Raw genomic sequence first — 22,267 nt, forward strand, 5'->3', positions numbered from 1 at the left:
ATTAATTATGCAATCACTGACAAAGAACTGTTAGCCATTAAGTCCGCTTTTAAAGCCTGGCGGCATTATCTGCTTGGCGCTCGACATACCATCACAGTGATCACTGATCACCGGAATTTACAGTATTTGAAAACCGCCAAGGCTCAGTCATCACGGCAGCTCCGATAGGCTTTGTTTTTCGCTGAATTTGATTTCGTGATTACCTATCGACCTGGCTGCAAGAATGGCAAAGCAGACGCCTTATCCCGAATTGAAATGGGAGAATCTGATACAAACTCAGAACCAGTACCAATAATTCCCGAACAGAGGATTCTAGGCATGACTTCGTTACAGACGCTTGAAGACATTCAAGCCAGAGTGAAACAACTCCTGGACCCTACAACCTTACAGAATTGGATACAAAAGGGATCAGACTTTACCATAGATAATGGTTTACCTTATTTCCAAGGACGCTTATTCCTGCCACATAAGGAATTACACTAACTAGTTATTTCCGGTTATCATGATACATTAATAGAGGGACACCCCGGTATTGCCAAGACAGAGGAAAAGGTGAAACGACAATTTTGGTGGCCCTCTTGGCGAAAAGATGTTAAATCTTTTGTGATGTCCTGTGGTGTTTGCGCCCAAAATAAAAGTCAAAAGAAAAGACCAGCCTGTCTCCTTCAATCTCTAGACATACCGCCAGCACCCTGGCACACCCTATCAATGGATTTTATCACGGACCTGCCTCCTTGTTCGGGGTACAATACTATTTTGGTAATTGTGGATTTGTTTTCCAAAATGGCCCACTTTATTCCTTTGAAAGGTTTACCTTCAGCTTCTGTCCTAGCCAAAGAATTCCTCGAAAATATTGTTCGGATACATGGATTCCCATCTATACTAATCTCTGACCGGGGAAGCCAATTAATTTCCCACTTCTGGCGCAAATGTTGTCAAATGGCGCAGATCGACGTAAGATTATCGACCAGTCACCACCCTCAGACCGATGGTCAGACCGAGAGGACAAATCAGACCCTTGAGCAGTACTTACGGTGTATGTTACAGCAATCTGAAAGCAACTGGAAAGACATTCTTTGGATAGCCGAATACGCATATAATAATTCGGTACACTCTGGAACTGGCCACAGTCCTTTTTATACTTTGTTTGGGCATCACCCTCGAACCTCAAACCTTGACTCACCTCAGAACCTCGGAATGCCTGCAGTAGAACATCTGCATTCTACAATTACCCAAGCCTTCAAAGAGGCAACTACGCATTTACAACAAGCCAAGAGAAAATACAAGGAGAATGCTGATCTACATCGGAGTGAAGCACCTCCGTATCAGATTGGGGATCAAGTGTGGTTAGCTACCAGACATTTACCACTCAAAGGGCCTCGAACTTTTAACCCAAAATATCTGGGACCTTATTCTATTACGGCAATAATTAACCCAGTGGCTGTTAAACTTGATTTACCAGCTAGTATGCGAATTCACCCTGTTTTTCATGTGTCACTTCTGAAACCAGTGGTACCCGGAACCTGACTACTCAAACCTCCAGAACCTATTCTAATAGATGGGGAGCCCGAATTCGAAGTGAAGAACATTTTAGACTCAAAAATGTTTAGGTCAAAACTGTTCTACCTAATTGATTGGAAGGGGTACGGACCTCAGGAGAGGTCGTGGGAACCCAGTGACCATGTGCATGCACCTCGATTAGTCAGGAAATTCCACCGACTCTTCCCAGACAAACCAAAACCCCCAGAGGGAACAACCTTGGGAGGGGCCTTGGGGGGGAGTGCTGTCATGATGCCCGCTCCCGGGGAGCTGGTTCAAGCCCTGCGTCCCCGAAAGCGGACATCCAGTCCCCAAGGAAGGACCCAGCAACCCCATATAGTGGCCCTTTGGACAGTGTCCTGGCGCCTATGGCGCCAGGCTCATAAAAGACATCAGTCCTGGCGCCATAGGCCCCAAGCTCATTATGGGAGTGCTTGGGTGTACTTACCTGATGCAGACCATGCTGCAGGATCCCGGCCTCCTTGAGGCCTGAAAGGAACTACTTTACCTGTGGGACTAATTTACCATCCGGGCGTGGTCGGGGAAGGATACATACCTGATTGGAGGAAGGATACATGCCTGGAACTTCTTCCAAGGCTATTTAAACCCCACCCGAACAGCCACACGTGCTTCGCGTTGTTCTGTATCTAGCAGCTGGACGCTCACGTGTCTGCTCCTGCATCCTGACTTCTGCCAGCATCCTGGATCACCTGCAAAGGAAGAGAAGAAGAGAACAGAAGAAGGAAAAGTCCTTACCTGCTAAATCCGCATCCTGGAGACATCTCGCCGACAATCCTGAAAAGGAAGACTTTTATTTAAAAGCTCATCGCGTCGATCGCTGCAGCGCCGCATTTCACTCACCTTTACAGGGCGCTTCCATGTTCAGCAGCGATCATCCGGATTCGCAGTCACGCCCCAGCGCCTAGGGAGAAAAAGACAAGAACAAAAGGTGAGAGAGAGAAGGGAATAAGGAAAGCTAAATCTCCATGGTAAGACTTACCTGTTGATTCATTCCCTCTTCATTTCAGGTCCGCGCCGCATCCTGGCATTTCCGGACCCCGGCCCCTAAGGGGAAAAAGAGACATCAGCGTTAATGAGCGAATGAAAAGGCATTACCAAAAAACGCTCATTAAAGACTTACCTGATTTCTACAGGATTTCACCTCTCATCTCGGTCCGGTGCCTGTTCCCCGGCATTCCGTACCCCGGCCCCTATGGGGAAAAAGACACTAGCATTAGTACATTAATGCATGGACACAAGGGGAACCTCTTATCAAAAAACTTACCTGGAAGCCAAGCAAGTTTGGTTCTCACCAATCCAAAAATCCAGTGAAGTAACTGGATACCAACGCGCCCCTGCATCAGAAGCAGGATGGAGAGCTCGTCCTTCCAGACCCTAAGGTGAGACGCTACGGGGAATTACAGAAAGGTTTCGAGGAGGGTGAGAGGGGAAAGTGGGAGGCTGATTGCATTACTCCGCAGACAGTTAATCCCCTATTTTCGCCTACAGAAGGATACTTCTGCGAAACAGACAAGCCAGATTTGGGGGCCCTGTCCAGTCCGTCTTCCGAACCCTGCGCATCACCTTAGAAGAGGTCACAGCAGCGCGAACCAGGCCAGCGCCTCTGTGGGAGTCAGGTGAGCGTTACATTGTGGTTAACCGTGTCAAGGCAGAGGAGAGATCAAGGAGAATGGGGACAGAGGGAGTGTTAGTGTCAAGATTTGAGAGCAGGACTTCACGGGTGTACAATGGTAATAATCAATGCAATGGTAAGGGAGTCAGTAGTCCATGGTGTTCCTGTGGTCCTTGACTATGGTATCAAGGTACTAGCAAAAAAATTGCGACAAGGTATTGGCGAGTGCACACAGATATTATTTTCCGACACATGCTGCCACCCGAGATGGTGGCAGGTACAACACTGTAATTAGATTTGTAAGGACTAGTAGTATCAGAAATAAAGAGTAGTCCTGATTGGAACAGACGAGGACGGGTATGAGTGGCGCACAATATTATGTGTAGACCCAACAGTACAATTGCAGGAAATGACTGATGATTTATTTGAGGATAGTGAGCAAAATGGTGAGATAATTTTGGAAATCTGCATCCCCTGTGATATCATGGTGCAGTGTAGGAAGGTACAGTGCCCCCTGATGGCAGTGATAACCCCGTCTTTATTTTTTGAGAAGGACATGCGATATGTGCCAGCACAATTATGAACTATTAATCCACATGATGTTGGGTTACCGAGAGATGTGACCCCAGTACATATTACATTGAAGTCAGGAGCAGTACACCCAAGGGTGCTGCAGTACCCATTGTCAAGGGAAGCAGAGGAAGGGATAAATGGCCCTATTCAGGCTCTATTAGAGCAAGGGATAATTCTGCCTTCCACGATCCCGTGTAATACGACCATATACCCAGTCCAGAAAGCTACTGGTGGTGGTTGGAGGATGATCCAGGATCTACGTTCTCTTAATGGCGTGGTGCAGAAGCAGTTTCCGGTAGTTCCAAATCCGACGACAATCCTATGTAGTATACCCAAGACAGAGACATATTTCACAGTGCTAGATCTGAAGCATGCATTCTTCTCGATCCCACTTCACCCTGATTCATGGTATCTCACTGCATTTACGCATGATCAACGGCGCTTTGAGCACACAAGATTGCCTCAAGGGTACTTTGAAAGTCCACGTTTTTTTTCAATAGAGTACTGCATGCCGACTTGGGAAATATTCAGGTGCCTAGCACAAGTATCCAATATGTGGATGATCTGCTGGTATGTAGTGAAAATGAACAACAGTGCAGGAGAGATTCTGTTGCATTATTGCAATTGCTGGCTCACAAAGGGTACAAGGTAGATAAAAAGAACTACAATACTGCCAACAGGAGGTGCTATACTTGGGACAACTCATTCTGCAAATGAGAAATAAATCTTGCCAGATAGGGTGGCGGCAGTACGCGCCACCCTAGGCCCAGTACTGTCAAGGAAATGCAGCAGTTTTTGGGCTTCTGTAATTATTGTGGGGCATGGATCCTAGACTACGCAGCCTACACAAGGCTGGTGTACAAAGTCTCAGAGAAGGACAGAAGACATAAAATTGTGAATTGGAATGGACTGAAGAAATGACTAGACAATTTGGGGACTTGAAAGAAGCAACTTGCTGTTTTAGCAACTCTGGATTATACACAGGAGTTTTAGTTATTCTCCCACTCTGATGGATGGCTCGTGACAACAGTATTGACCCAAAAGAGCACGATGGGCCACAAGACATTGGCTTATTATAGTGGGATGCTCTATTCAGTCATGCAGGGACAATGTGCATGCGAACAAGCACTCGCAGCTGCTACATTTGCAAGAGAGAAAAGTTCCACGATTGTCATGGGGTGCTCTGTTACCTTGTTTGTGGAACAGTCACTATTCTCCATTTTGGAAAGATCTAAATCGACATTCACAAGTCAGAGATCCTCTGCATATAGGATTATAACATCCAAACCTCAAATTCATATACTAAAGTGTAGGACAGTGAATCCTGCCATATATTTGACAGAGGCATCCACTGATGATGACCTCAAAATGCATGACTGTGCTGCATACAAGGGTTAAGAGGAGGGTAAATCTAAAGCTAGACTGGAGAGACACTATATGTTGATGGGTCATCAACAATTAACCAGGATACGGGACAGAAGTACACATGAGCGGCAGTGGTCTGTGGTAAAGGGAGGAGCATGAAGTTCTAGTAATGAAAAACATGACCTATGCATTATTCAACTCAGGCAGTGGAATTTGTCGCTCTCATTGAGGCATTGAGAGCCTCTGAAGGGCAGTGTGTCACCATCTACTCAGACCCAGCAGACAGTGCATGCGGGTCTGTCTCGGTGGAAGAGGAGAGGGTTTTGGAGGGCAGATAGCCCTCCAGCGCAGCATGCAAGGCTGTTGGAAGAACTGATTGAAGCCTTATCGTGACCCTCTGCTGTGGCAGTCATCAAATGTGCTGCCCATACTAATAGCATGGATGAAATCTCTAAGGGCAACGTGGCTGCAGACCAGGCAGCCAAGTTGGCAGCCTATCTCCCAGATACAATGTTTACAGAGTGTACAGTGACCACCCCTTTAGATAGTGAGACCACAGTTCCATACACAGCAATGCCTATATCTCAGATTATAGAGTTGCAAGGGAAAGCGCCTAAAGAGGAAAAGGAACTATGGTTGCGAAGGGGATGCAAACTGTCTCCCACTGATCTATTGTGGAGGCAAGAAAGCTCTGGGAAGGTGGTGATGCCCCAAGAATTACTTTCTGTGGCATATGAGCGAATCCATTCCCCTACCACAGCTCCAAACAACATATTGTGGTAGATATTCAGGAGGACTGGTTTGTACCAAACCTCCAGGAGAGCATTTTGGAAAGAGCAACACACTGTCTGACATGCCAAAGTTTCAGCACAGGGATGACATTACGGACATTAAGAGGTACATTACCCCGCCCTATGGGGCCGTTCCGTGAACTGCATATAGATTATGCAGTTATGGGGAAAGGTGCAATGAATATAGGTACCTTATTGTGATGATTTTCCCCTTTTCATGGTGGTTTGAGGCAGGACCACGTGCACATCCAGATGCAAATTGTGCAGCACGGTTCCTGGTCAGAGAGGTGTTTCCATGATGGGGCGTGTGCGAAGTATTGAGATCAGATAATGGCACACATTTCTTTAATGCACTATTTCAACATTTGCAGTGTTATTGGGTATAAAACATCAAATGTACTCAATTTACCATGCTCAGGCTAATGGCGTTGTGGAGAGTATCAATGGCCTTTTGAAGTGTAAACTGTCACAATTGTGTTCCACGTTGAAGAAAAACTGGGTGCACTGTTTGCCCATGGCCCTCTTCAGTTTACGCACACAGCCTAGTAAGGACCACCATTTGACACCACATGAGATAGTCACAGGCAAGCGCATGCAGACCCCCGTATCCTCTGTGAGGAAAGCATCAGATGCATATCAAGCAGTGACAGTACTAGGAAAGGAATTTAGGGAACATTTAACAGCACTAACACGTGCTTTCAAATATATCTCTCGACAGATTGCACCACCCAGGAGTGAAGGACAGGACACACCGGAAGGGACAGCAACTGCAACCTATCTGCCACAACTGGACCATTATTACCTGGGGAGCAGATTTATGTAAAAACCTTTGTCCGTAGATAGAACAATCGCAGATTTCAAGGCCCTTATGAGGTGGTGTTCTGTATTCCTATTGCTGTCCGTGTGAAGGAGTTAAGATATTGGGTGCATCTCTTGGATGTCTGAAGAGCACCTGCGACAAGGCAAAGCTCAATCAACATAGTAAGATAAAGGATCCATGCCAGGGTGGTGTGCAGTGGCACAAGCCTGATTTGTTATTTTTTCTGTCCTTTCTTTTTTCATTTTTTATTGTTCTTTTATTTTTATCTTTTTTTCAATTTTTTGATATTTTCATTTTTTGAAGGTCCAGAACGCGGTCGGCCCTGGTGGGAAAATGGTCTCTTCCTCTTTTTCCCCTCTCCCTCCTTCTTTCTCTCTCTCTCACTGTTTCTCTCTTTCTTTTTCTCTCACTCTCTCTCTCTCTCTATTTCCTTCTCTCTTTCTCACGCTCTCTCCTTCTCTCTCTCTTTCTCTCTCTCTCCCTTTCTTTCTCTTTCTCTTTCTTGATAACCTTTTTTCTCCACTGTAAGAATAAGCATGGATGCCTGGCCAATGTGTCCTAACTTCTCTGTTATGTAGGGATAATGTTAAAAAAATGTCATTTGTTCTAGGAATGATATATTATGCTTTGTAAGTATTATATTGTTTTGTATGACTCTGGTTGTGGTTGTTGGAGTGGATGAAGGTATGTCTGTTATATGGGGTGGTGTCATGCCCTCCTCGCATGAGCGCTCCCGCAGCCAGCGGCCCTGCACACTTACCATAGTCAGCCGACTCCGCGGCTGCACCGTTGCTCCAGCTTTCTTCCGGCCATTGTCCCAGCAGTATCCTGGCAGGGGGGTTCCATGGCTCCGCGGCTCTTCCCCGCTGTCACGCTCCTCTGTATTCCGTCCATGGCGGTTACCATGGAGACTCTGGGACGCTCAACTGAGCCGTAGCGTTTCCGCTCACGTGATCAACGTTCTGTCACGTGAGCACACAAAACCACGAAATCCGCTATAAAGGCCCGGCTTTTCTGCACATCCCTGCTTCTCAGCTGGGCTTTTGGAGTGGCGTTTTCAGACTTGTTTTCTTCAGTCTTCCTTTGTTTATCTGACCTCGGCTTTGGATTTTGGACTGCTTCAGCTCAAGCCTTTGGATTCGCAACAGACTTGGTGGTTTTTGGATTTTGAACTTTATATTTTGGACTGCCTCAGCTCTACCTTTGAATTTGTAACAGACCTGGTGGTTTTTTGGATCTTTGGCTCTGAAAATTGGATTGCTCCTGGAAATTACATTTTGATTATTGGTGAACTGTTCTATTTTTTGGGTTTTCCCAAGGAACTGGTGGACAATACCAAAGGAACAGACTCTGGAACCTTGTCATCTGCTCCACTTCTCCCTCACCTTGGGAGCGCAAGTCACACCTGCCTCGGGGCTCATTCCTCCTCACTCTGGTCCCTGCCCTGGGTTACCAACTAGGTAGGTTCCTCTGCATGCATGACTCCACTGTATTGAAGATACTTGTCTGTTATCTAACCTGCGTCCCTTTCTTCTAGCTACCTGCGTTTCCGGTGCTGCGGTTCCAGTCCACCTGTGGCACAATAATCGGTAAGGGAGTGCCTTCCTCCCTCTCTGACTGGTGCTTGGGGACAGAGTTATTATAATCCATCTAAGAGACCACGTCTTGACAGATGGCCATATAAAGGGTGGGAGGGGGTGGACAGTTGGAAAATAACACTAGTATCACTATGTCTATGATGAAAAATAATCACAAAATGTCTCACATTTTGCCGGCTACCCCTACAAGTTTTCTTAGATGAATAAAACGGAAAGTACAAATGACGTATGATTTATATAAGGGGTTGGGCTTTGACGCCATTTCTACCAAAGAATACACAGAATCCTCCAATAGCTGGTACTAGGTTTTAGATCCACATCCAGTCCCAATTACAGAGGCACAATGCCTGGTGCATCTTTCACTATGTAGGATAAAGGACACATTCCAGGCACACAGCGTGCAGTTGAGGAGCATTGATCTAGTCCCAGGGCTATGCAATGGCAATACGAAATACTGCGAGTGTCTACAAGTACCATATTTTTCCTTGGAAGGTTATTCACATGTCAACGACAAATGGCAGGGCACCACAGTGACCTGCCCGGCAGATGGACTGATCAAGTACAGCAAACACACAATAGCCCGAGTACAAACTATGTGTGCACAAATATGGTCCCAATACATCACAAGGCTGACATGGATTGCAACAATGGAGAAGCCAATGCAAATAAATAGAGCCATAGACTATGAACTTTGATTTTAGCAATGAAGGAACAGTTCCTGGTGGCGCAAACACACAGTGCAACCACACTCTTGTGATCCCTGATATGATGAAAGGTATGGCAGTGATGATGGATTACTACTGGGTTTGTGGCCGACATGCCTACTTGCACCTCCCACCCTACTGGAGTGGCAAGTGTTCACTGGCCATCCTGCATTCAGTGCTCCTAGTAATCCTGGAAGAACACCTGAAGGGAGAAGACATGCCCTTCAAGGTGCCAACAGCCACTCCAACAACTAAAGAAGCAGAAAGAAACTTCCAGATCACAAGAATTTGGTATGCTGCCAGAAAAAGGGCGATTTCAACAGCGGGGAAGAAAGAAGAGGTTGAACTACATATCAAAAGACTCTTCCACATTGCTCAGACGAATAACTGATGAGTATTGACTTTTTAGCTCAGCAGAGACTTTATTTTCATCTTTTTTGGCTCCTGGGGTACAAGCAGCTGCTTATGGCAAGTGGGTGCAGATAGCCCGATGGGAGCTAGTGCAGCTAGCCAATGAGACAGAAAATGGGTTCAACGCCATCAAAATAGAGCTCTGTGCATTGAGACTCATGAGAATGCAAAACGGCCACATTTTGGATTTGCTAACAGCCGTAGAAGGAGGAGTGTGTAAAAAGTTGGGAAGCAGCTGCTCCACTTTTGCACCCCCTGAGGATAATGAGAAGGTGTCACTATCCCACGTCATCGAGGCGGTGCACAATCTAGGTGTTCAAATGAAGAAAGAAGGTGGAGTTCAAAATATGGATTGGCTATCGCTTGCCTTTGATTGGTCCCGTCATGGCTGGAGGCAGCAGTAAAAATACTGGTGCCTGTTATCGTATTCTTCTTGGTCCTCTTCTGCACATGCCAATTTGGTCTCCAATGTTGTGTCAATATAGTTCATAATAGTGCAAATATGATGGTATCAATTGGTGGATCTAAAACACCTTGCCATACAATAATCAGCGAAACTCAAAGTATTATTTCTGGGGTTGTAGAAATGTCGGGAGGGGATGAGTTTGTTACTGTAGAAGTAACAAAAGGTGGGAATGTTGGAAAGGAGCTAGTGTCTACCCACACCCCCAAGCGCTTTAGAATTAGGCAAGACCTCCTTTGACTGCTTCTAGGCACTACAAGGGACCAGGGGTGAGGAGGTGCACTGGGAAAGCTCTCTCATACAAAAATAATCATATAGCAGACATGGGCAGGTACTAAATGGAGGCAGCTAAATATCAGCTGAGTAAATTGGTAAATGTTAAATCCTATGTAGTTCCAAAATCTCAAAGCACGATAGAAGCAGGCTCTCTGCTGGGAATAATGCAGCCTATGCTTAAATTGGACTTCAGGCTTCGCATTGTTCTTGCCAGCACTAGCAGCACGACGTCACTGACCAGCTGCATGCTTTCTGTCTAAAAGCCCTGCATGCTAAAAGGGGATTTTAACATGCTCAATGCACACAATGCAGTATTTTGGAAAACAAGATTTTAAGGGGATTATAACACCAGATACAAATATCAGTTGAATGAGTGGAGTATGAATGAAAATGAGTTATAGAAATGTTTAGTTTTTTCCTGGGGCAAGGCCTTAAGGTTTGTAAAAGTCTGCAGGGCTGCAGTGTGTGTCTATGTAAGGAAGCAATATGTAAAGTAGCATGGGCTGACAGAAATCGCTGACAATGAAGAAAGGAAGACTTTGCAACATCCCTTGTATGGAAGCAGGACGATTTGGGATGGAACCATGCCCATATCCAGTGATCAAGCCAAGGGTATTTAAGTCCCTGCTGGCATAAGTTTTGCAGGAGAAAGGAATGGAAGAGGGACATAAGGCTGTTCCGGGAGTAGAAGTCTTTGCCTCATCCTCATTTCTGTAAAGAATAAACTTGTTATCCTTGCAAGATATACTCTTGGTCTTACTTCCCTAGAGGGGTGGATTTATTCTTGTGTGAGCGTGATTAGGGGCACCCTTATAATTAGGGATACCCCTGTAAATTGGGCTACCCTTACAATGTGTACAGTTCCAGTTACCTGTAGGTATATTACAGGACATATAGTCACACAGACACAAGCAGACACTAGTAGACACCCACCGGCCATCCTCTCATCTCCAGCTCAGGCCTCCAACTGACACACATAGAACACTCAAATACAACACTCGGCCAACATTCTCCTGAGCTTCCAATCATAACATTCACCAAAATTCTACCAGCATGCATCCATAGCCAGCAGGACAGAACAAGACTAACATTACAACACAAGACTTAAAGGTTATGTTTTAGTTGGCTTTGGACATTTGCACAATTTGTTGGGGCTCTTGTCATTTGGAAGCACAGAGTTCAGGTTGTTACACTGTTTGGAGTCTTGTACTGCATTGATTGTTTCAGGGTTTTGTTACTGTATGCTGCATATTAAAGGTCTTAGACCACTCTTCTATGAGATACCAGTAATCTGTGCTTTAAATCCAAGCTCTCAACCTTTTGTGACCCATTGGTGGGTGAAAACATTCTATTTTGTTTTTGGTAGGTGACAGCCCATTCACTTATATGGGAATGTAATTGACTTAGCGGGTGAGAGATCAGCTTAAGTGGCTGTTGTCACAAACCAAAAAGTGTGAGTTTAAAGGGGATGAGAAATTGAGGGGAGGGTGGTTCATCGGGCTATGCCTAAGTACGTGAGTTGGGGAGAGATATGTGGCAGAGAATTTAAAGGAGAAGCATGGCATTTCTAGCATTCATTTGGCTGTACAAGCCTCTCAAGCAGCCCTTTCACATATCATGCGCTAATATGTAACTGGAGTTGAACGCAAACTCTTGGAAGTACATAGCACTTCATATACAGTCTAAAATGTGCAAATTATTTAAAATAACATGAAAACTGCTTTAGAAATTTTACTGTTCTGCCTCGATCTTAAAGTTAGCAATTATACACAATTGAATCAAAACAATAGTTTTTATCTGTGATTAGGTATGTTCTAGATTTGTAGAAGTGAGGTTTGATTAGGTGCTTTAGCCTCTACTCATTCTTGTACTCATGCATGGCAGAAATCGATTGCCCACACTAGTGGGAAGCAGTTGGGATTTGATGCAGACTGTCCATAGAGCTTAGCCAAAATAAAAATGTGTAATTAACGTTTCACTGCAAAGGCAATTTTGTTTATTGCTTTAATGGAACTTCACACGTGCCCCACAGCCACCTTGTCAGTGGGTGGACTGGGGCTTCCCTGCAGCAGTAAGGCCAAGAAGGCCGAACTGTTCAAAAGCCTCCTAGCTTTTGAGAAAGCTAGGTGGGGCAGAGGATTCCCAGGGGTCAGTAACAGCACTGAGCCTCCAGCTCAAGTATCCATCTCTCTACAGCGGTAGTGGAAGTAGAGGGGGAGAGTGACAGTGATGGTGCTTCCTACCATTATGCCCAGCAAGCAGTGTAATCTCTCAGAGGTCCATTTAGCCCCAGGCCTCAGTCTGGTCCCATGCATCTGTGAGAAATGTAAGGAAGGCATGGTATCAACAGTAAGACAGACATACGTGACCACAGTTCAAGGGTATTTATTGAACTTCAATTGGGTTTCAAAAACACCTATCTAATCCTAAATCTAAAGATGGAAGCAAGCTACTACCATGAAATAATAATAATGCAGTCCTAGTGAGATCTTGTCAAAATGGCCTATACTATTAAACCTATTGCCAATCATTACCTTTAAATACAAATAGTGTGGGAAACAATGTTATGCAAAAGAAAAAGTGTTCAGGAAATTATATGTCAGCATATTCAAGCCATTGGGTTCCCTTCCCCAGGTTTTCAGCACGGTCAAGGCGGCACACTCGGTCTTAGCACAGTCTCCGGTTTCTCTAGCACAAGGGTACACTTCAAACATTAGCATCAGGGCCTTCCGTGCCCAAGTCTCTTTGCCTTTCAAAGTCTCTTCTTTAAGAGGGCCTGATGCGACAAACAAACAATACGTTCTTTTCCCCTTAGGATTTCACACATTCTCAATTTGTCAGGTGATTCACTATTCAGCTCAGACCCCCCTGGCCTGTTGCAACAAAAAAACAATAAAGTTTCTTTTCTTTTTGCTATTTCACAGACAATTTTCTTAGGTAATTTACTATTCACCTCTGATTCAACCTCTGATTCAACTCTGATCCCCCTCCCCCGGGCTCAGATCCACTTTAACGCAATGTTCTCCGGATTTTCACGTATCCAATTTCTCTGGTGATTCACTATTCACCCCAGTTCCCGCTCCACAGGGCTTACATCCGCTTTGACACACAATCTTTAATCAGTCTCCCTCTGCAGGGCTCAGACCCATTTATCTATTGTAGCACAAATGTTTACATCCAAGACTTTTGATTGTGTGTGGGATTTTGCTTGACCCGTCGGAGGACCACTTCAATTCACAATCATTTGCCACTCTTTCACTTTTGTCAACGCTCAGCTGGATACCTTACAGAGAGACCTTCGATTGAGCACACACGCGGTGCCGGACCACTCTGTCAAAAGTATTGTATATTGGTTTCAAAGTTCACTCACTCATCAGCAGTTCAACTTTACTCATGTTGGTTATCACATGCGTTTCATACAATGTTCGTTCCAGTACTTGCCATAAAATGTTGCCATACAACCTTGGCTTCTACACAGACCAGTCCTGTATCAGTCTCCTCAACTCACCGGCTGTGTTGATTTCACTGATGCTGCTTTGTTTTTGGAGCCAAGGACAGTACCACGCCAGCTGGTGATTCTCCCTATCTTGATTATCAAGGCAGGAGGGCCCCGGGTACCTCCGTCACGCAAGGCCGGATTCCTCAGCCTGGTTTTCTGGTCTTACTCTTTCTATTGTCGAGGCTGCGTGAAAGTAACAGTTCCTTGTCAAAGAGGTCACTTCCCTCTTTGCGATCCCCTTCTGTTTCACCGTCTTTCTCCTCTTGTTGAACTGCCATCTTGGAACTGCTGTTTCCTCATGTGCTTTGCCTCTCTCAAAGTGTGCTCTTGTGCTGCACCTTTTATTCGTGTGGGGAAGTGTAATGGAAGCCAGGTGTGTGATGGTCAGTAATTGCCTGACTTTGCTTGACCATTATATTGGTACATGTCAGGTATACGGCTTGCATGTTAGTCCGTTTTCTCTCATAGCGGGCTGTCTATGAGAAAGTGTTTGTGTCATAAAAGGGGGTGGGGGGTTGAGTTCCTAAATATCCTACATGGAAGGATGGGGTAAAGATGTTACAGGTAAGGGGATACAGCATCTCACCATCTGGTGTCCCACTCCCCGAAGACCCTTTACCCAGGTGATGCTCCCACACTGGTACACCCCCAGGAACTGGATCCAAAAGTGATGGCCGTGTCCTGGCCACCTGGGCGACAGATCCTCGGGACTTATGGGTGGGACAACTTCTGGTTTCTCACATGTCCTTCACCTATGCGATGTAGCTGCATCTGTTTCACAGGGAAACCTGAACAAGGATATCAACGTTCCCCTGGTCTTTATCTTTATGGTGCTCCACAGTGAAACAGTAGGGTTGCAGGTCTAGGAACCATCGCATGACTCGAGGGTTAGGGTCCTTTCGTTGGTTTATCCATACTAATGGAGAGTGATCAGTGACGAGAGTGAACCTTCTTCCTAGGAGGTAGTATCTTAGATGGTTGATGGCCCATTTGATGGCAAGGGCCTCTAATTTTAATAGAGAGTAGTTTTTTTAATGTGGGAAGAGTTTTCGACTAGTGAATAGGATAGGGTGTTCTAATCCATCAGAGATTTGTGACAAAACTGCTCCTAACCCTGTAAAATCGACTACCTTTAGTATCAGGTTCTGGCACAGGGTTTGTTTTAAGCTGTTGTAACACGCCTCGTCCTCATCAGTCCAATGAATCTTCTGGGGTTCGGCATTCTTTAGTTTATCAGTCAACCTGGCTATTCTGTCTGAGAAATTAGGGATAAACCTACAGTAATAACCGATTAACCCTAAGAATGATCCAAGGTCTCTCTTGGTTTTAGGTGAGGGGGTATCTAGGATGGCTTTCTCTTTTTCTCGTTGAGGCTGGACACTGCCATTCCCTATAAAAAAGTGGAGGTATTGCACGGCTTATTGGGCAGGTTACATTTGGATGGATTTGCAGTAAAGCCAGCTTCTCTGAGTGCCCTCATAATGGTAAAGTGATAGAAAAGGTGTTCTTCCAATGTTTTACTATAAATTATGATATCTTCAATATAAGTTTCACAGAAATCATATTAGGGCTGTAACAATTTGTCCATAAGCCGTTGGAAAGTGGCTGGAGCTCCAGTTAAGCCAAAATGGAGGACCTTGAAGTGAAATAGCCCTATGAGTGTCGGGAAAGCTGTCTTTGCTTTATCAGGTCGGTACACTGGGACCTGCCAGTACCCTTTTGCTAAGTGTACAGTTAATAGAAAGGTGGCGTCTCTGAGTTTATGAATTATGTCATTGATGCGTTGCATGGGATAAGCATCAAAGTCGGAAATTGCTTTGACTTGGCGGAAATATATGCAAATCCTCCAGGAATGGTCGAGGTTTGGTGACCAATACGATAGGGGAGGACCATGGGCTTAAAGAGGGTACGATAACATTTGCTCTTGACATTTTATTCACTTCCTCAACCACTATCTGTTTGCAGACTTCCGGGAGTCTATAGGGTTTCAAATGAACCACTTTTCCCTTAGGTGTTCATGGTTTCTCTGAGAATACATCGGGGAAGTAGATAGAAAATTACATCTTTCAAATCTTCTTGTTGTTGCCTAGATAGTTCTTGAGGAATTAATTCAAAGTTGTCCACCTCTTCTGGTACCAAACAGGATAGTATTGTGCCATTGGTGGCAGACAGGCTTTTCCTTCCTCTTTTAAGAGATTTACATGATAGAGGTGTACCTTTTGTTTCCTGTCAAATTGTGCTACCTTACAAGTACAGGTTCCTGTTTGTTCTAGTATTTCATATGGCCCATGCCACTTAGAAACAAGCTTGTTTTCCGGAGTAGGCAAGAGGACGAATACTTTCTATCCTACAGAAAACGATCTTAAGCTCACTTTTGTGTCATATTTGGATATTTGCTGGAGTTTAGCCTTTCTCCATATGAGTGTAAACTAGATCTCCAACATGTTTCATATGCTCTCGCAGTCTGGTAGTGGTCTGCAAAAAGGGAATGGGTGCCTCTTCTCATTCTTCCCATGTCTCCCAGGGGATGTCCAGGACATCTCTAGGTTACCTACCATAGAGGAGCTTTAAAGGAGAGAATCCAGTATATGCCTGATGGGATTTCCTTACTGCAAACAATGCCCAGGGGATCATATGGTCCCAGTCCTCCCCATCCTTATCTACCAACTTTCTTAGGATCATTTTAAGCATTGTATTGAATCTCTCTACCAAACCATCTGTTTGGGGATGGCACACTGAAGTTCGTTGGTGGTAATATGGAGTAGTTCCTTGACTTCCCACATGAGCTTGCCCATAAAATTTGAACCTTGACCCATCGTATCTCCTTAGGAAAGCCAACCCTACAAAAATACATTAAGATATGCTTTAGAATTTGCTGAGTGGTATTGTTCCGCATAGGGAATGGGTAGCTGGTCGCGTAATCGGCATTCATAAGGACATATTTGTTACCCAGTCTAGATGTTTTTAAAGGTCCAATGATTTCCATCCCAATTCGTCAAAACTGGATTTCTATGATTGGCAAAGGGTTCAGAGGGGCAGGCTAAGGGGATGTGAGTACTTGTTTTCTGACCTATTTTACATGTCTGAATAAAGGTATTTATATCAGCATGGATACCTGGCCAGTGAAACCTCACGCTGATGTGTGCCTGCATTTTGGATTGTCCTAAGTGTCCCTGGTCAGATGGGAATGTGCAATCTCTAGCACGATCTTTCGGTGCGTTTTGGGGGTTACTAAATGCATTTTACTCAAGCCTTCGGTAGATGTTTCTTTTCTCTGTAGCAGTCCTTGCTTTAAAAAGAAGAAAGGGTTTCTCTTCTCTACACCCTCTCCTTTGGCAATTGCTTGTAAGAAAGCCTCAGCGAGAGCTGGGTCATTTTGTTGGGTGAAAGCTAGGTCGGGATAGGTGGTTCTCCCTTTTTCTCCTCAGTATTTGATGGTTTATCAGCTTCCCCAAACTCTAAGGTACCTCTCTGTTTCTTCTTGTTTACTTTCTTTAAAATGAGCATTCCTTGGGTAATTGTGTCCTCACAATTAACTTTAAATGGGATTTTGCCATGGTTCTGTAAGAGAAGCTTTATGTCTCCCCGGAAGTCGGAATCTGTGATGCCTGCTAAGGCATCTATGCTGAACTTCCAGGCCAGGCCTGATTTTGGGGCCAATCTTATACAACACCCAGAAGGGGGTATCAAAACTAGTTCTGTTGGAATCATTCCTCTTTTCCCAGGAGGTATAGTAGCCTCTCTACTGCTACAGATATTGAAGCCTATTGATTACGTGGCAACCTAGGGGTTGGAGGCTCTATGACTAAGCTTTTGAAATTGAACACATAATAATAATGCAGTCCTAGTGGTGTCTTATCAAATTAAAAGGGCCTATACTAAAAACCTTTTGCCAATCCTTACCACTAAGTTACAAATGAAGGCGAGGTAATGTTCATGATGAAAAAAGAAGTGTTCACAAAATAGTATGTCAGGGTGCTCAGCCCATTGGCCACCCTTCCCATGTTTTCAGCTCGGGACAAGGCTGGTCACGCAAGCAAAGCACACACTCTGGCGTCGGCGGCACATGGGTACAGTTCCATTTTCCCAGTTCAGGACCTTCTATGCCCAAGTCTCTTTACTTCTCGCAAGTGTCTTGACACAGAGGGCCTGCTCTACCAGAACCAACACATAAATGTTCTCTTCAATGTTCAACTTGGGTGTTCACCCTGCCCCCCCTGATCCGCCGGGCTCAGATCCTTTTTGTAAGCAAAAAAATCAAAAAAAGGTTCAACCTCGGATCCCCCTCTGCCGGTCTCAGATCCCTTTCAAACAAGATTAAATTAGTCTCCCTCAGCCGGGCTTGGACCAATTTGGATTTACTTTAAACTATTGAAGACTTTCTAATGTGCACAGGGTTTACCTGAACCCGTTGCAGGACACTCCAATCTCTCTCACACTCAGCATCAGTTTGATACCTAACAGAGACTTTCGAATGAGCACCCACGTGGTGCCAGACCACTCTGTGTATGTATCTTTTCTCGGCTTCCCAAAGTTCAGTTACAAAGTTCAACTATTTCTTTCGGCTGTCAATTGTATTTGTGTCCCTTACCCCAAACGCTTTACAAACTGTTCTCTTCATACAATGTTGCCGCTTACAATCTTGGTTCAAAAAACATGCTGGTTTGGTATCAGTCTCTCTGACTCGCCGGCTGTGCTTGGTTTTCGAATGCCACTTTTTTATAGGAGCCAAGGACAGTACCACGGCGGCAATTGCTCCTCCCCGCATTGGTTTCGATGTGGGAGAGCCACGGGTACCTTCAACACACTGTGCAGGTTTGATCATCCTTAGTTCCTGTTCTTCGGTTTCTTACTTTCCAACGTTCATGAAAGTAACAGTCTTTGTAGGTCAAGGGTGCTTCCTTCCCTGCAACCTTCTCAGGTATCGCCGTCTTTCTCCTTGTATGAAACTGCTATCTTGGAACTGCTGCCTCCTCGTGTGTTTTGCCTCACTCAGAGTGTGCTTTCGTGCTCTGCCTTTTATCCATGTGGGGAAGTGTGATGGATGTCAGGTGTCCGTGATGATCAGTACTTGCCTGACCATGCCTGACCATTGTATTGGGACACGTCAGGTATAGGGCTCTGGTATTAGTCCGTTTTCTCTCATAGCAGGCTGTCTGTTTAGAAAGTGTTTGTGTTGTGAAAGAGGCGGGAGGGTTGAGTTCCTAAGTATCCTACCTGGTAGGATGGGGTAAAGGTATTACAGGGAAGGGGATACGGCGTCTCACTATCAGGTGTCCCACTCCCTGAAGTCCCCTCACCTAGGTGACCCTCCTGCACTGTTCTACCCCCAGGAACTGGATCCAAAAGTGAGGCCGTGTTCTGGCCACCTGGATGACAGATCCCTGGTGACTAGTGGGTGAGACACCTTCTGGTTTCTCACACTGGGCAAGTGCTGAGGAGAGACCAGGAAGGCAAGTGCCAGGGGAAAACTAGGGGTAAGGGTCAGCTAGTGCGAGGTTGGTGTGGACCATATTAGGCTAGACAGGGAAGGGCGCCCAATGGCAAATGCTGGTTAAGGGGTGCTGAGGTAGACTGGACAAGGAGGGCTTGGCCCTTGTAAGGCACATAAGAGGCCAGGCACCAGTAACAGTGGCAGGGGTACATTAGCAAGTGGGGGGAAGAAGGAAGGAGGAGGAGAAAAGGAAGATCTTGAAAAGTTTCTGGAACTTAAGGAGATCTGGCTCAAGTCTGAGAGGGGCAGGAAGGCCATTTTAGAGGGAGACTTCTGCTAAAGAAAGATATCTACCCCCACTCTCTGCTTGGAGAAAAGTCTGATCTGCAAAGAGTTGCAGCTAGGGAGGGAAAGTTGGATGACGTGGGATCCCAGACCCCAGAGAGCCTTGTGGAGGATGCAGAGGGTCTTGAATTTGATCTTTGCAGCGGTTTTGGGGCTGGAGGGATGCGGCCTCCAGGCTTGAGGCCAAGGATAGGTCTTGCAGCCCTGTTCTGGATTAGATGAAGGGGGCGAAGTTAGGAAAGAGCAGATTGAGGAAGAGGCTGTTGCAGTAGTCCAGCCTAGATAGAACCAGAGCTCTGGGGACATTCAGCTTCTGGGGAAAGGTGAGGAAAGGGAGAATGCCGCTGAGGGGGTAGAGCTGAAAGTTGGACTTCTTGGCAAAGTCTGTGATGTGAGGGGAGAAGGAGAGAGAGAGGAGTCGAAGGTGATCCCAAAGTATTGCCTCACAAGAGGTTGAGGGGAGGGGACCCAAGGAGAGTGGCCAGAGAGTGGGAGGGAAGTAGGGAGCAGGCGTCCCAAAGAGAAGGATCTCAGTCTTACTGGCATTAAGGTAGAGATCATTAGCAGAGCACCATGCCTGAATATCAGTCAGATATGAGAGAGCAAGAAGAGGAGGTAGAGGAGGGAAGCTTAAAGGAAAGCTGAGCGCCATCAGCATAACATTGGAAATGAGGAGAGAAGGTGGAAATCATGTGGGATAGAGGGGGCAGGTAGATATTGATATAGGATATAACTGTGAGGGACACAATAGGTAGAGAGTGAGGTGGTGGAGAGGAAAAGGGCCCAAATGCACTTGGAAGGGTAGGTCAGAAAAGAAGGAGGTCATAATATGCCTGATATACATTTTAATTTAACTGGAACAATGAATTTGGATGATGATCCTGCCGCACACATTTAGTTAATTCAGCAGATGTGGAGGGCAGAGACGGGAGAAGCGTGAGACAAAAATATCTCCGACTCATCCGTGCTGGTCCGTGGTGTTATTCCTGCCACTGGAGTGAGGTTTGTGGCACTCACAACTCTGGCACATCTCCTCTGCTCAGTTTTGGCAGAGAGACTGTGGGGCAATTGCGCTGTCCGGCACACGGTTCTCTCGCGCATACCCTCTGTGTCTCCCAGGCTTCCCCTTACCTCTCTTGGGGTCATAGGACATCACCAGGACTTGGAGAGGCAGTGTGGCTCACTGGTGTCTGGCTCTCACCGGCTCTGTGGGGCAGTTTACCAACCGACAGCCTTGGCTTGCTTGCCCTTCGGTTGCTTCTGTGCGTCGAACCTCTCCTGCGTGTTCGTCCACCAGAGTCTCCCCGGCTCTCGCTCCCTGGGTCTCTCAGACCTGTTCGAAGCTCCAACCTTCTGTACGCTCAACAGCTGCAGTCTTCCGGGGATGGATTAGACACCGGAGACACTCCGTTTCTATTTGTATACTTTGTTGTCATTTGTACCAATCTGAGTCCTTTGTTGGTTTCCTCTGGGTAATTCTTGGATCTTCCCAGGGCCTCCTCGTCTCAGTACCGACATGGTTAGTTATCTAGTTCTTATTCATCTCAGTACTGACCATTGCTTTAAGAGGTTCTGCTTCACAGCAATATATTGTCTTAGAGTCAAAGTAAAGGTTGGAATCAGAAAAAGGCGCTAAAGGAGGTAGGGGTGTGATGTGACTTGATATGCCACCCGGTAGGTAGTCTTCTCTCTCCCTGGGGGGGAGACCCTCCCCATGAGATCCTCCCTCATTATACCTCCCCCAGGGGGACTATAGGTTAGCGGCCACGCCTCCCAGTCCTCATGGAAAGGGGCTCCTCCCTGGGGAGAAGTGACACCAACCGAATGATTGTCACAGACCACATGGATACCCACATGAGAAATCACGAATTAGATGTAGTAAAACTAAAACCTAGAGAGACTTCTCGCCTCGTCTTAAGTAAGACAGAGACAAGAAACCCCACAGTACTACCACACATGAATAAAAAATAAAAGCAAAACACAAAATAAAAATGTAATCCAGACAAGGGAAATGAAAAAGAGAAATGCCAACAAAAATTAGCGAAAACATGGGGGTAACCAGAATACTACAAGAGTCCACTTCATTGACTCCAGCTCGGGCAACATACGCTTGGAAGTTACTTCTGAAGCCCAGTGTACTCTATCAAAAAGCAAAACAGTGAAGGTGAGAAAAATAAACATAAAGGATGGTGATACACTCCTATGATTCACGAAGAAAACCCCAACAGAGTAAACAGCATTTGGACCAAAACAGTACAGCAGCAGTAGACAGAAGAAAAGAGGAAAAGATGAATCGAACTGATGTCTGAGGTTTCTTCCAAAGCCAAGTGTCACCAATGAAAGACAAGACAACGATCCAAAGTTGTATGGAGGACGCCTCTATTCTAGAAGGATTAAACCTCCTATTTGACAACCAGTCAAGGGGTCCAGAAGAAGACCAACCAACTAATGTGAAGGAATCATGAGTCAAGTAACAGACAAGAGATTCAAAGTTCAAAATAAAATGGTTTATTAAATTAAATGTCAGAATGGTAGAAGGCCTAATTTGCCCTGTTATGTTCCGGCGCTCACCTCGTTCTGTGCCTATGCTCCTGCCCCCTACATCCCTAGTCCCTCCGTTCCCTAGGGCAGTTGGGGTTCCCCAAGTACGGCTATCAGGAAAGTCAGGAGAGTTATAGCACTCCATAAGGGGGTGAGGTGTCATACCGCGCCTTTCTGCACACGGTGGCAGCTACCTTGGAAGTTAACCACACTAAACTCCATTTCCCAGAAAACCTAGCTCTGTGTTGTAGTTTGGTGATTGAGCCTCACTTTGG

This window comes from Ambystoma mexicanum, chromosome 6p (assembly GCF_040938575.1).
Source record: "Ambystoma mexicanum isolate Mex_15411 chromosome 6p, UKY_AmexF1_1, whole genome shotgun sequence".
NCBI classification, from domain to species: domain Eukaryota; kingdom Metazoa; phylum Chordata; class Amphibia; order Caudata; family Ambystomatidae; genus Ambystoma; species Ambystoma mexicanum.